This window comes from Melopsittacus undulatus, chromosome 11 (assembly GCF_012275295.1).
Source record: "Melopsittacus undulatus isolate bMelUnd1 chromosome 11, bMelUnd1.mat.Z, whole genome shotgun sequence".
NCBI lineage: Eukaryota > Metazoa > Chordata > Aves > Psittaciformes > Psittaculidae > Melopsittacus > Melopsittacus undulatus.
The window spans coordinates 1,413,315-1,426,972 of NC_047537.1; the positions used below are offsets into that span (position 1 = coordinate 1,413,315).

At 41.0% G+C, this 13,658-nt stretch overlaps 1 non-coding gene across 1 annotated transcript; it reads left to right on the forward strand.

The window, feature by feature from the left end:
* Positions 1 to 11,222: 11,222 nt before the first annotated feature.
* Positions 11,223 to 12,829, forward strand: LOC101870156 (uncharacterized). The gene is made up of 2 exons (XR_004080205.2): positions 11,223 to 11,342; positions 12,205 to 12,829. It is a non-coding gene; the product is annotated as an uncharacterized protein (transcript).
* Positions 12,830 to 13,658: the final 829 nt, after the last annotated feature.

Here is a 13,658-nt window from a genome sequence, read left to right on the forward strand (position 1 = left end):
TGCCATGGCGGGTGCTCAGCTTGTCTTCCTTTGAGGGGAAAAGGGCAGATATAAACCCCTTATCTTACAGCGTAAGTGCAGGAGGAAGGAGTCTGTGCAGTTTTAGTCAATCCAGAGCACAGTTGAGGTCCATGTTGCATCTTTGTCCTCACGGGTTGTGAGCCTCCCCTCAGAGCTGAGGCGCCATCATGGCTGAGGCGCCATCATGGCCGGTGTGAGACCCCCTGAGCGCAAGATGTCCGCCGGCACTCACCGAGCTGAGGCACTGTCCATGATGGCGGAAGGCATCCATCGGTGCTGCCTGTGCTGAGGCACTGACAGGGATGGGGACAGACCCTGGTGCAAGGTGTCCCATAGAGCTGACCGGGTGCAGTTTGAGCCCCCCAGTTCATGGCGTCCCTCAGGAGCCAGCGTTCAGGGCAGCCTGGCTGCCTCAGGAGAGCTCCTGGCAATATGGCCGCAGCATGGCGGGATGCCCCAAGTCCAGCCCATGGCTGTCCCTGGCACTGCTTTCTGAGGGGTGTTAAACTGATGGTGTTTAATGATCCCATTGTGATCCCATCCCAGAGCCACCATGGCTGTCCCTGGCACTGCTTTCTGAGGGGTGTTAAACTGATGGCATTTAATGATCCCATTGTGATCCCATCCCTCTCTGGTCTCCAGCTGTCTGGAAAGCCTGCAGGATAACGAGGGAGCCTCTGCCATGGCCACAAAGCAGCGCAGAATCCTAACGGAGCTGAAACAGGAGCAGGTAAAGCTGCAGCAGAGGAGCTGGGTTTTGTCTCCTAACCGGGGGGAGGATGCGACACGAGGAGATGATGGAGCAAGTGGGGTTTGCTTTCCAAACCAGGCATTGGGTCTTTTCACGTGCATCACTCTGCTTCACTTCCCCCATTCAGGGAGGGGGATTCATGTCAGCAGCCTGTGCATCTCGGAGAAGAGAAGTACACAAAATAGTTATTTTTCTATTTTTTCCCCTATTTTTGTGGGTTTTTTTCTGTTTGTGCCATAACAAAACCCATATACGCAGAATTCCACTGGTGTGTGCAGATTTAGGCTTCTGGTGTTGAAGTACACTAAATTAATCTGACAGCTAATTTTACACTCTCGGTTCTTCTGCTCCTGAGAGGAATGCTGGGCTCATACTTACACTTTGTCCTACTCCTTATGTAGTACAGGCCTCTCCCTGAGCTCAAGGAATTCCTGTGTGAGCGGCAAGCATTCCATAGTTTTGAATGACCTGAAGATGATCAATTTCCAAAGGTCTCACCTCTCAGACACCCCATCTTTCAAGCACTGAAATATATCCCCTTACTTGCCATTAGTTATCATGGATATCCTCCAGTCAGCATTAGTGAAGAATAGAACTACAAAATCCTTTACAGGAAAAGGAATAAACCTGCGTATTGAATACTTAGGACATTTTGAGAGTGGTGTTGCCTTGTGGGAAGAAATACTGTACACATTAAATGGGGTCTCTCTTTTGTTATCTTAGCTCTTACGCTCTTTTCTTTCTTGCCTTTGCATAGGCAGAAATCCAGCACCTGCAAAACGTCTACAGGGCAGCCCATCAGGAAAGAAAACTGATATTAAAGCAGCAAAGAGAAATCTTAAGGATGCAGCATTTGACAGCACAACTGCAGGAAAAGCTGCACAATTTGGCAGGGAAGGAAGAGGCTACTAAATCACAGTCACTGAATGTCTCGGTGGGTCCTTTGAGTGAGGAATAGCAAAGTGAAGAGCTGACAGTACAGCTGAGGAACCAGGTGAAACCTTACATATGACCTTTTCCTTTTAGCTTACAAGCAGCCCAGCAGCTGAAGAAGAAATAAAGCTGAAGACAGTGAGACCTATTTCTAGCCCAAAGTTACGATCCTCTTCAGCAGAGTCTGTGGCCCACCCAGAAAAGCCTCATCTGTCAGGGAACAGGGACACTTGTGCCCAGCTAAAGAATAGACAAAGCAAGAAATATGAGGGGTAAGTAAAACCATTTCCACAGCAATAGCTGAAGGTAAGAACCAAGCCAGTGGAGAAGATGGGCAGCTATGTCCTAGATAATTGTGTGAGCTGTAAATGCTCCCAAGAGGGAGTTTTATAATGATAAGGTTTGAAGCCATTTGTGTTCAAGCCGTTGATGCATCAAGATCCTTTCTCATCATTCTGACCAATTGCCTTAGTGTTTGTGTCCTCCATATGTCCAGCCTACCATGTGGTGTTCAAAATGGTAAGCTCCTTGCTGCAGCACCCAGCTTATTGTAGGGGATGTGAACAGCACCAAGTTTTCACAACACTAAATTCCTGAGGCAGGATACATTCATCACTTCAATGTATCAACAGGAAATAGTGTATTTATTTCAGATTTTTCCATTCTTTTAAAAGAAGTACTCTTCTGTGCAGGGGGAAAAAATGTTTAAAGTGAAATCTTGAATATGATCAGGAAGTTAAGTCAGCATTTTCATCAATTGCACTATTTATCAGTGTTATTTTTCTTTATGCAAACACAAAACCCATGATCTCCTGGTGGTTCTAGGGAGTTACACTGTCATCTCAGTTCTTCTGTATGTCACAGATATCAATGCCTTCAGTAGAACAAGCCAAATCTGAGCCTTACTCCTGAAATTTAGTCTGTATTTATGTATGTATCTGTCTGTCTATTTAGATATACAAGCAAACGTGTAGTGCTGTGATTTACCATTAGAAGTTGGACAAGTCTGTTTCATGCTGGTGGTTTGCCACCATAAGCTCATTGCAGACAGAAGAGGCTGCACTGAGTAACAAACTGTTTAATCCTGTGTGCAAAAGGTGGAGTAACATTTGTTCCCAAGCAGTTGTGTTTCATTAGATGGCTCCATGCTCCTGCTTGCAGTGTCACCGTCCTCTGGGCTGCAAGAAAGCCGGTTCTTGCAAGCTTTATATATTCGTTTCAAACTCTGTATTTTTGTGCAAGCAGGAGAACATATTTCACTAGGATTCTCTGCAGTATGAAATGTTAAGTAGCATTATCTAAGTCTGTGGGATTGGAGCCCGTCACTGCAATGTTAGGAACAAACAACTTTGACATCAGGCCTAAGAAAGTTACTTTACATAGCATTATGAATATGAAATGATGAAATACTGAATATTTTTTGATGATGCTACACAAGTGCTAATGATAGTTCACATTTTCAATTTTTTTAACTACAATCTCAAAACACTTTGCAACTACCTATTAATTAGACCTCAGGATACCCATAGAGAATGAGTGAAAATGTATTGATTTAATACACTCACTCCTTTGTCTCCTCTGGCTGAGCCTATGTGTCACTTAACCCCTCAGAGGAGGTTTGAGTTTTGCTTAGGATTTAATCACAGAGGCTTTTGTACTACACAGGGCTTAATTTTATGCTTAAACTGAAGTGTAGGAGTTTCATGTAAAATGCCCAGAGCCAGAGGTGATTTAGGAGTTCAGCACTGCCTCCTGTTCCCCAGGCACTGCATCCCCAGCACCCTCCATTGCTTCCCACTGAGCTGGAGGGGCTGAGCAGTGCAGGTGAGGACTCAGCAGTACCCACACTGCTCACAACAGCAGTCTTCCAAAGCAGACTCAGATGAACAAAATCTTGTTTGCTTCAGAAAGATAAAATAAGTAGTTAAAGACAAATCCATATCTCTATGAATTAGAAACCCCCTTCCCCTCGGTGTTACCCAGATCTTTAGCAGACGGGTGAGTCAGGTTTGTGCATTTACTTAAGTCCCCACAGGGAAAGGCTTTCAAATAAATCCCTGCACAGAACTGATCTATAATTCATGGGTTTATCGATTACAAGTCACAGAAATCTTTAAAAGGTTTCTTGGCTGTGCTTTCACTTCTTGTTACTGACAAGCCTGCTCATAGGAGAACAGTGAATGTTCGCATCAGTCTAGAGCAGAAGGGGCCTGGTAGAACTCATGATACACCCAAAATCTGGCTGCTGTCTGACAGTGCATAGATCTCCCCCACGTGTAAAAGTGCAGAGTGGTAATTATACTATTTATCTACCAGTGCAGGTATGTTCATATCCTGATCAGGAAGACAGTTGATAAGCAGAGCTGGAAGGGGCTGGAAAATACTTCTAAAAATTAAAGCAAACTGAAATAATAAATAAATTACCAGCATGGAGGAAAAGCTGCTGGTTTAGTTCTGTTAATGGGTGGTGCAAGGAATACAGAAGCTTTTAATTGTTATAAATGGACAAGCTTTTAGCTAAGAATTGAGAATGCATCTTCTGAATTGGGATACTTAATTTGAAGTCCCTAACCACTAGTGGTGGTGAATACTATATAGTCATTAAAAATAAAATACTGAATGGGGATTGAGCTTCTAGCCACTGTCACATTGTTGATCTTCATCTATTCAAGAATGTATTTAACTTTTTAAACTGTTATTCTAGTAAAAAAAGATAATCCCCAAACCCCAACCAAACCAAAAGAACCCACATGTAGATCACTCTTTTTTTCTGGACTTACTCAGCTCTGTATTCTAAACTTGTGCCACTAACTGAAAAGCCTGTGAGTGTGAATTGTGTTGCTTTGTACCTTTGCAGTAAGCAGGCTGTTTAGAAAGTTCAAAGTCACCATCATGTTCAGTATCTGATGTCCCAAATGGCCATAAAGTTGCAATGCTACGTGGAAAAATTACCTGTTGGAATCTGCTACAGCACCACAGACTGGAAATGGGGGAGGCAAACAGGTTCAGAGTTTGACTCTGTATTTACCTTTTCAATGCTGATAATTTCTTCAGTCTCCTTCTGTTCTCGTCTATGAAGATTAGAAACCTGACTCTATAAAATACAATGTCAAGTGAGAGGGAGGGGAAAAGAGAGGAAAAATACACTCTTCAGGATGCTTCTAGCTTTACTAATTTGCTGGTTTCAAAACATATGTGCCTGTGAGCAGTCTACAGGTACTACCAAACACTATCAGAAGCATTTAATTCATACCTTTATTGATTTCATATAGATTTATCATGATTAACTTGGAAACACAAAACCAACCCCCAACCATTAATTCCTTATCTCTTTACAGTTTTCCTACTGAGAGCAAGGGAACACTGGTACACTACCAGAAACAAACAGAGGAGTTGCCAGGTTTGGAGCCATCCCTTGGTGTGCAAGGTCCTGACGTGTCTGAAATGGTGGCCAAGAAAGTGTGTGGTGCTTCTGGTCAAACCACAGGCTCAGTCTTTATGATTAAAGACTGCAAAAACACAGGTACCAAATAAAGATGATCTCTGTAGAGATCAGCCATGTTTGTGACTGCTTAGTCAAGCTGCATGTCTTAGGGCAAAAGTTAGTCTCAGTTATTCTTTGGAGCAGTTCAAGTGATCTTCCAGAAGAGGACAAGCACATGAGAGAGAGCTTGTGATGTTGATCTGTTCCTTGGTTACCTCCAGTGTGGGGTTGGTACCAGGTCCTGTTCAGGATTGGCAAGAAGGTGTCACAACAGTGTAAGTTCTGTTGTTGACTTAGCAGCCATGCATAGATGAAGAAAGTAAAAGAGTGTAGAAAATTCTGGAAGTGGGCTTGAGAATTGCTACCATGTAACCAGATGATACCCAAGGTGATAATTGAATAAATATGGTTGTTGTTCATGTCAACTTCTGTTGTGTGATGAGGTGTAGGGCAAAATTAAGTTACACTTACAAACTACAACTATCTTTAAGCCTTCTTGACTGAGCTAAACAAAAAGCTATAGTCAAGTTATTCTTGGAAAAGAAATGCAGGACTGGAAATATTGTAACTTCATGTTGTACCTTTCAGAGCTTAATGTTCAGGATGTGTTGTTACCTGTGGAACATGCAGATTCAGCTAGAATGGATGAGCCTGTATTCACACCATTAACAAGAGAAGGCAGAAAGTGTGCAGTTCTGGTAAGGATCACCCCTGGAATTCCATTTCTGCCTAAAGAAATGGTGCCCCAGGTTATATTTGCCTGAAGATAGGACCAGCACCAGGCTCATTTGACAATTATGAAGATCAAGTAAAAGTCAGCCTTGTGTGTTGACTGTGTGCCCTTCAGCTAAAGACTGAACAACGTTCCTGCCCTTTCAGCTTCTCTATGTTATTAACTGATGACAATGTCCTTAAGCCATCTCCTGTGGTGCAGTGCTGCTCCAGGAAGAAATAAACCTGCTGCCCATAGCAGCTGCAGACTAGTTAGGTCCTTCCCTATTTCCTACATCAGCAACACACTCCCAACATGGGTGTATATATATATATATATATATATATGTATGTGCCCAGGAGTCCATATGAATCTTAGTATAAATATGTAGATTTAACCTCTGATCTCAACTGTTCTTTCTGCCAGCAGTCCTTTTCCCTTAAGAAGATAACTCTGTCTCTTACATACTCACGTTCTAGGAGTTTGTGCTGGAGGAAAAGGCACTTGTTTCAAACCCAAAGATAGATCCTAAAGACAATGAAGATATTAATCCATGTGACAGTAAGTTCACAATGAAAAGCTTGGGGATGCTTTCTACTTTGTAACTTATGTCTGGTTCAGGCAGAAAATACTCTTCAAGGAACTGGTAAATCATATTTAATGCTATTATGTCCAATCTGTTTCAACCACTTCAATCAAACTTTAACCCAGACAGAAAGAGAGACAATCTCCTCATTTATTACCTGAGTGTCTTGCTCACTTTACCCAATATATAAATCACTGCTAGGCAAGATGGTGGAGATCTCTCAAAGGTTTATTATCAGATATGATTATACTGCTTCCTCAGAACAAAATCATAACTTATTCTGATTGTGTCATTAACAATTTACTCTCTTTTGAGGTATTTTTTTCAATAATTTAAGGGTGTTCTTTTTAAAAGAACATAGATCAGTTGAAGATAGACTTTGACAGGACATGCTGGAGTTATTTTTGTTTCCAGGTTTTATCCTCAGTTCATATTTCTTGCTCTCAGTAGACCATATAATGAATAAAACTGGCTGTATATAAGCCAGTTATATCATTTACATAGCTCTGTGTATGCATAATCTCTGCATTATAAATATTTATATATTGTGACAATATTTCACATCTGTGATAGTTTTCTAATGAACTGTCTTTCTGCATTTACTCCATAGTGAGGGAGACTATAGATTTGTGTAAGACACTTAAAAACAGCGGTCTTGATGATAGAAGTTTGGCATAGGCTGCACCTTCCCTAGATTCCCAAGCCTAGCTTAGGATTTGAATCCTAAATTATCTGTCAGCAACCTGACAGCAACCAAAAGAACATTGTTCTGAAATCTGATGGGTTTTATTTTCTTTTTTTACTTGAATGGTCCAGTTAAAGGAGTGGATGTGCCTGTCCCATATGAGACCCAGCAGGTGGATGGAAGGCAGTGTTTGAAGCATTTGGACCATATTTCTCATGAAGCTCCTGATGAAGAACTACAAGCATTTTCTGAAGGATTAACTTCCACTGACTCATCACTCAGGTTGAACAACTTCTCCCCAGGATGTCAAAGTGCCAAATCAGACTCTTCACTCCTGGAGTTTCAACAGGTGTCTGCAGTTTGGATTGACATTTCAGAAAGCTCCAGTTCAGATTCTGAATCAGAGCTGAAAAATGGAGAGGACGCAGATGTCAGTATCCCACACGAGTTTGTCCATGGCAATGGTGATGCATTTCCTGATGTTTCAAAAGAGTCACTCATAGCAAGAAGCAATGGAAAGGAAATGTTACTTAGGGACAAACACACTGAATATGAAGTACCTGAAGAGCACAGCACTGAGGCTTCATCATGCTCCCAGAAATACCCTGGCGATGATTCAGATCATGGCTGCACTGCTCAGTTGCTTTCTTTCATTGCATTAGACAAAGCAAATGCCTCAGCACATTCCTCCCAATCCGATAACCCTGCCAAGGCAATGGATGAACCACATCTGGATGACTTGGAAAACTACAGTAGAAACAAAGCCTGCTCCCAGGAGGTCACAAACCAGGGTAAAGCTGCAGTTGCCAGCTCCTTATGCAGTGATGATATTTACTCACCTAAGATCAATGAACTGCAGAAACCTAGTTCTGCAACTGGCAGAGTGAAAAAGGATGCTGGAATTAACAGTTTCTTTGTGGATCAAAATCAAAGCCTAACAGGGTTTCCACTCACAGGTACTTTGAGACATCTAGATTTGGTGACTGACCAGCTTAGGAACACTGTCTCTTTTCCACCTGACAGAGATACTGAAAATAACAAATTACTGACATGTCTATCTTCAAGAAACTTATCTGCTTCAGGAGGTGAAAATAATTGCACACAGCTTTTGAACAAGAGACTCGAATCCAGCAAACCCAGTCAGATTGTATCCTTGTCCACATCCATGCCTGGAATTTCTGAGGAAGTCCATATAGAAGCCAGCTCATTCGAGTCTTTCCAAAGGGTGGCTGCAGAAAATCAAAGTACCTCCACAACAGAAAGGCAAGCCATAAAGGAAGAAAGGAAGGGACTGTGTTCTTCTGTTTCCTCAAAAAAGCAATTGCTTCAAGCTGAGAACTGCTCTTCCAAAGGTGAAGATGATACAATTTTTATTAGTGACGAGGGTCTCCTTCCAACTGATGATGAAACCCTGTCAGAAATACTGTCTCCTGTTGATGAAGTATTGTCCTATGGAAGTGCTGACTTGCCATCTTCTAATAAAAAGGATTTGTCATTTCCAAGTGAAGATCTTCCTCCTCCCTCTTTAGGCACAGATGCAATGAAAAATGATGCTCCTAGCTTGAGTATGGATGATCTCCCATCTCCACCAGAACAAATGACAGTGTTGGAGACTAGAGAGTGTATGGATGAAGATGCATCACTGAAAATGGACACATTGCCCCCATTACCTGATAACATTGTGCCTGAGGAATTTCCCCTGCTCAGTCGAGAAACAACTGCTGTTTTTTCAACACAGGATGGTACAATTTCAGAGCAATCTTTAGTTAAAGGTATTTCTGGTGCAAAGAAGAGCTTAGCAGAAAACCAACAAGAAGAACACGAGGCACCTATGCAGTATTCAGAGTTTCTGCCTATGTCAAATGCTGCTACTTCTGGTCGCTCCAAGGAAAGTCTCAATTTCACACTAAAACAATGCAAAACACACTTAGCACTGCCCAAAGCTGAGGATAACAGTGCCGACCCATTGTCACCATTTGAAATTGGGGACAGAGTATTAGTAAAGCAGACCCAACCTGGAACCCTCATGTTCAAAGGACAGACCTATTTTGATAGTGGCCATTGGGCTGGTGTTGCACTTGACAAAGCTGAAGGTGATAATGCTGGCACTTACAAAGGAGTGAAGTATTTTGAGTGTGCTCAGCACTGTGGTGACTTTGTCAGACCTAATGAGATCTCCCACTTGTTGGGGGCTAGGGAAAATGATTCTAGTTACACTAGGGATGAAAACTCTGACTCCTCCTATGATGATGAATCCTTCAAAGGAGATTGCAAATACTCTGAAGGTGATGAGCAGAGAGCAGGGTTTACAGAGGAGAAAGCAGAAGACACAAACAGTGTAGGAGGATCAGAAGTGAAAGAAACCCAGGTCAGGTTACACACTGCCTTGCTGTCTGGAAAAGGACAAAAGCTTCCATGTTGTGACCAGTCTCATGAATTCCTCTGTCAAATTAACTTAATGTGCTTGGGATCAGATGCAGAAAAACCAGAACTAACACAAATAAAACAAAGGACCCTCACAAATGTGATTCCAATGGAAAGTAAGACTGGTAACACAGATGAGGGAAACACAAGCAAAAATATTTGTTGCTTGGTAGAGGATCAGAAAAGGAATAAACTTGTTGGTGATATTGCAAGTGAACATGGTAAAAAACTTCTGCTTGACATTTTAATTGCATGTTCTGAACCAGCCCAGCACAAATATAGAAGTGCCTTTGCAAAAGAACTAAGACAAGAAGACTTCCAGAAACTGTTTCTCCTTAAAGAAAACTCAGTTTCTTTCTTATCTGAGCCATCAGCAAAGGTTTCTGAGGTCTTGCTGTGTGACTCTGACATACGCAGTGTTCATGGCTGTCACACAGTAGCAGACAGAATTGCAACTAAATCTGTAGACCAGGCAGTTAAAGAATACAAGAAGATAAAGAGAAAACATGGCTCAAAAGCAGACAAGGTATTTCCTTTATCTCCAGAGGCTTCTCCAACCATTTTACCAGTAAGTACAGTGAGAAGTTATTTGTCTAAAGTCCTGGACCTGAAATTTTGTCTACACAGACAAGCATTTATGTTGCTCAGTTGTTTTCCACATCCATAAAAATCATGTCAGCATTTGCAACCAGATGGCTGACTTAATCTGACCTGTTCCTCTCACCAACATATGCTGGTGAGACACACACAAAAGCAATACTTGTACAAATTAGATCAGTGGCACTCAGCTCCTTCGAAGGAAACTGTGGAAGTTCCTCTTGTGATACCACATTACAGTTCTTATGTTAAGGAATTGTCTGAATGTGCTGTAGAAGAATTATGGACCCCAGAAAACATATATTCAGAGTTCAGAAGGATCAATGTGCCAAAGTACTTTGAATGTAATGATCTCCCAGGGAATGATTTGGAAACAGCATAAGTATAATCAGGTATTTTTAAAGCAGTAACTGTTATTCAACTCACCCAGTGTTCTGTACACTGACTCATATTAGCTAGTACTTCACATTATTCTATCTTTTAACACTAAATATAGCTAAAAGAGAACTGAAAGGTATTGCAAAGTACTGCTTCTGGGTAATTTGCTGCAAAAATGAATGTCCTTGCTGTGATACATGCCTTTTGCTAGAGCTTTTCAATTGTAACTCCCTGGACACATAGCCCAGCATCTGTTTTGGGTCTGTTCAGAAAGAGCCAAGCTTCTTGGAAAGCTGCAAATTAAAGGATGGACCTTGGATGGTCCTGCTGAGTTTGAACAGATCTTCATGTTCCTCAGCATCCTGGAACTACTGAGTTCTGTGGACCTCTGCCTACACAAGGAGACTAAAGGCTCTCATCAGCGCCACACTCAGTGAGTGCTCACACATTACTGTCCAATCCCTGTTCTTTGGGCAATGATCAGCATAGGAACATCAGTGATGCAGGTGATGTTAGGGTATTTTACACCAAGATGCAAACCTCTACTGTCACCAGCCTAACATCCTCCAGAAGGGTTGAGGAACCTCTGAAAGGGCATCAGTGAAGGGTTTGCTTTATGCTAGTACTGTGGTTTTGTTGTTGCAGGTTATATTTGATTTGACCCGTGAGTTGCCATGTGCAGAATATCAAGTGACTGCAAATCCAAATGCATTTCCGTGGATGCGAGAAAGTTCCAGGCATCTTTGCAGAACGGATGTCAGTGATGCCAAGGTACATTCTGGAAACACAAAGTGTACAATAACAAGAGTCAGGGAGGAGAGCAGATAACTGTCATAGCAAAAAGACAATGCAAAATGTGGGAGGATTATGGCAGTGTAACTGAGGTGATTAGAGAACAAAACAGCATTGCTCTGAAATGCTTATAAATACAGACCGAGCTGATTAAAGTGTACAGAGTTCTACAGAATGGGAATGGGGCTTCTAAATCTCCCTGGTTATGACTATGTTGGGTGTAACCTTTAAAGTAATCTTACATCTAAAGCGTGTTGGTTACCCAGTATTAATCAGCTACTTCTAGATCAGTTCCCAGAACTCTGGGATGTTTCTAGATCTAAAGCTGGATCTCCACACTGGCACCCTGGCAACCTTCTCAGTGACAGAATTCCTATGGGAAGAATTCTTTTCAGCCTCTTTTATTTTGTAGACATTTGTTCAGGGTGAAATTTTTAAAATAATGAGCCTGAAAAAGAATGACTTAGAAATGAAAATCAAATTCCTTAATACAACCAAGTATGGCAACTGTAAGAGAGACAGAGTGGACTTTATTCTAGAAGCAAATTCCAACTGGAGATTCATTTTTATTTTCTCTAGGTTTAAACTAAAAAAATCTCATGCTTTTGTGAGAGTTGTGTGCACTCAGAATAACTTTAGAACTTCTTTTTCAGTACACCTGCAATAATAATCCATTACTTCCAGTTCTTGTGAGTGGTTCAAATGAAATACATTAAATCAACGATGCATATCTAAAGCTCTTGGATTAGGTACAATGTCTTGGTACCTCTCAGAACAGACCATGCTCTATTCTTGAAGGATTATAAACAATTAAAATCTCTGAAATAAAATTGTATCTTAGATTCAGGAACTCTGCAAAGAAGAATCTCAATGGACTTACTACGATGACAATGATTTAACTGTGAAGATGAGAATGACCGAAGACATATTTGATAGCTTGATCCTTGATACAATCAGAGTTCTTAACAAGATCTATCTGAGAAGAGCCTGTGATTCTAAGGTTTCCCTAAAAGATTTTTAAGGAATTTTTATCTCTGATTTTTTAAATATTTCCTTTTTTAGGCATGATTTCAGAATTTTAGTTCTGAACTTGTGCTAAATACCAGTGGGGTATTGACCTAATCTGTGTGTTCATGTGTGCTTTGGAAATGCTCATTAAGGTCAATGCTCACCTTTGATGTCACACAGAATCTAAAGGGTGGAAGTTTTATTCTTGTCTGGGTTTTTTTGGTCAAGACAGCACTTTATTCACTGGTGCATTTTAAGAGCACAACATGTTTTAAAATTGTGTCCAAATCCCTGCAAACAGGGTTCGAACCCAATTTATGTGTAAATTATCCTATTCTTTGTTATCATGTTCATGCTATCAATAATGACAGGTGAATCATACTGTGAAAATAACATTCAGATAATCATAAGTGACTCTTACTATGAATGTGCAAATGGAATTAAATCTAGAAATGGAATTGCTGTGTGCCTCTGCAGTTTGGAATAAACTCCAACTGGAACAAGCCTAAAGCTTTTCCTGATGGGTACAGCAGAGTTAAATGTCACTGCACCATTTTTCTATGTTCTTATACACTATGGAACTGGTTAAAAGGAGCCCAGAGATGGCTTCAGAGATGTGGCTTATGGAATGATCTCGCCCTGGCAGGATCATTCAGTTTTAATATCTACAAATTTACGCAGATGAGACAAACCCTGACGTAATACTCTTAAAAGGGATGTTTTTCTATCAGTAACTCCAATTTCTGAAAATTAAATATGTGCCTGTGATTAGGTTATTTATCATATAATTCACGTGAACCCTTTGAATCTTACATCTAAACGTGGGCTACTGAAGGAAGTGCTTTACTGGGCAAACCAGAGGAAATTAATAATCCTATTCTTTTGTTTTGGCAAAACTAGAAAAAAAATCAACATTCAGGGTGTCTTTCAAATGAAATGAAAAGCAGGACAATTAAATATAAGCCATGTATAAACTCCTATTTAAAATCACAATATTTACAATATAGGCTTTGTGAGGAAAACACACATACATTTTATGTTTCTATTTTTAAATACCGGTGGCTTACCTTTGCCTACTGAACTGTTTGTTTTCTGAATAAACAAAATAACCCCCCCAAAATCTCACTTTTATTTGTTATGAGTGAAATCAAGTGGAATTGCAGGCCACAGTGTACACTCTGCTGTTCTCAGTGGTGAATGGGAGTGGTTTTGTTGTTTTGCAGACAGATCCTGCTTGCTGCCCCCAGTGCATTAACTGTTGATCTTCTATCAACTATTTTCATGTCC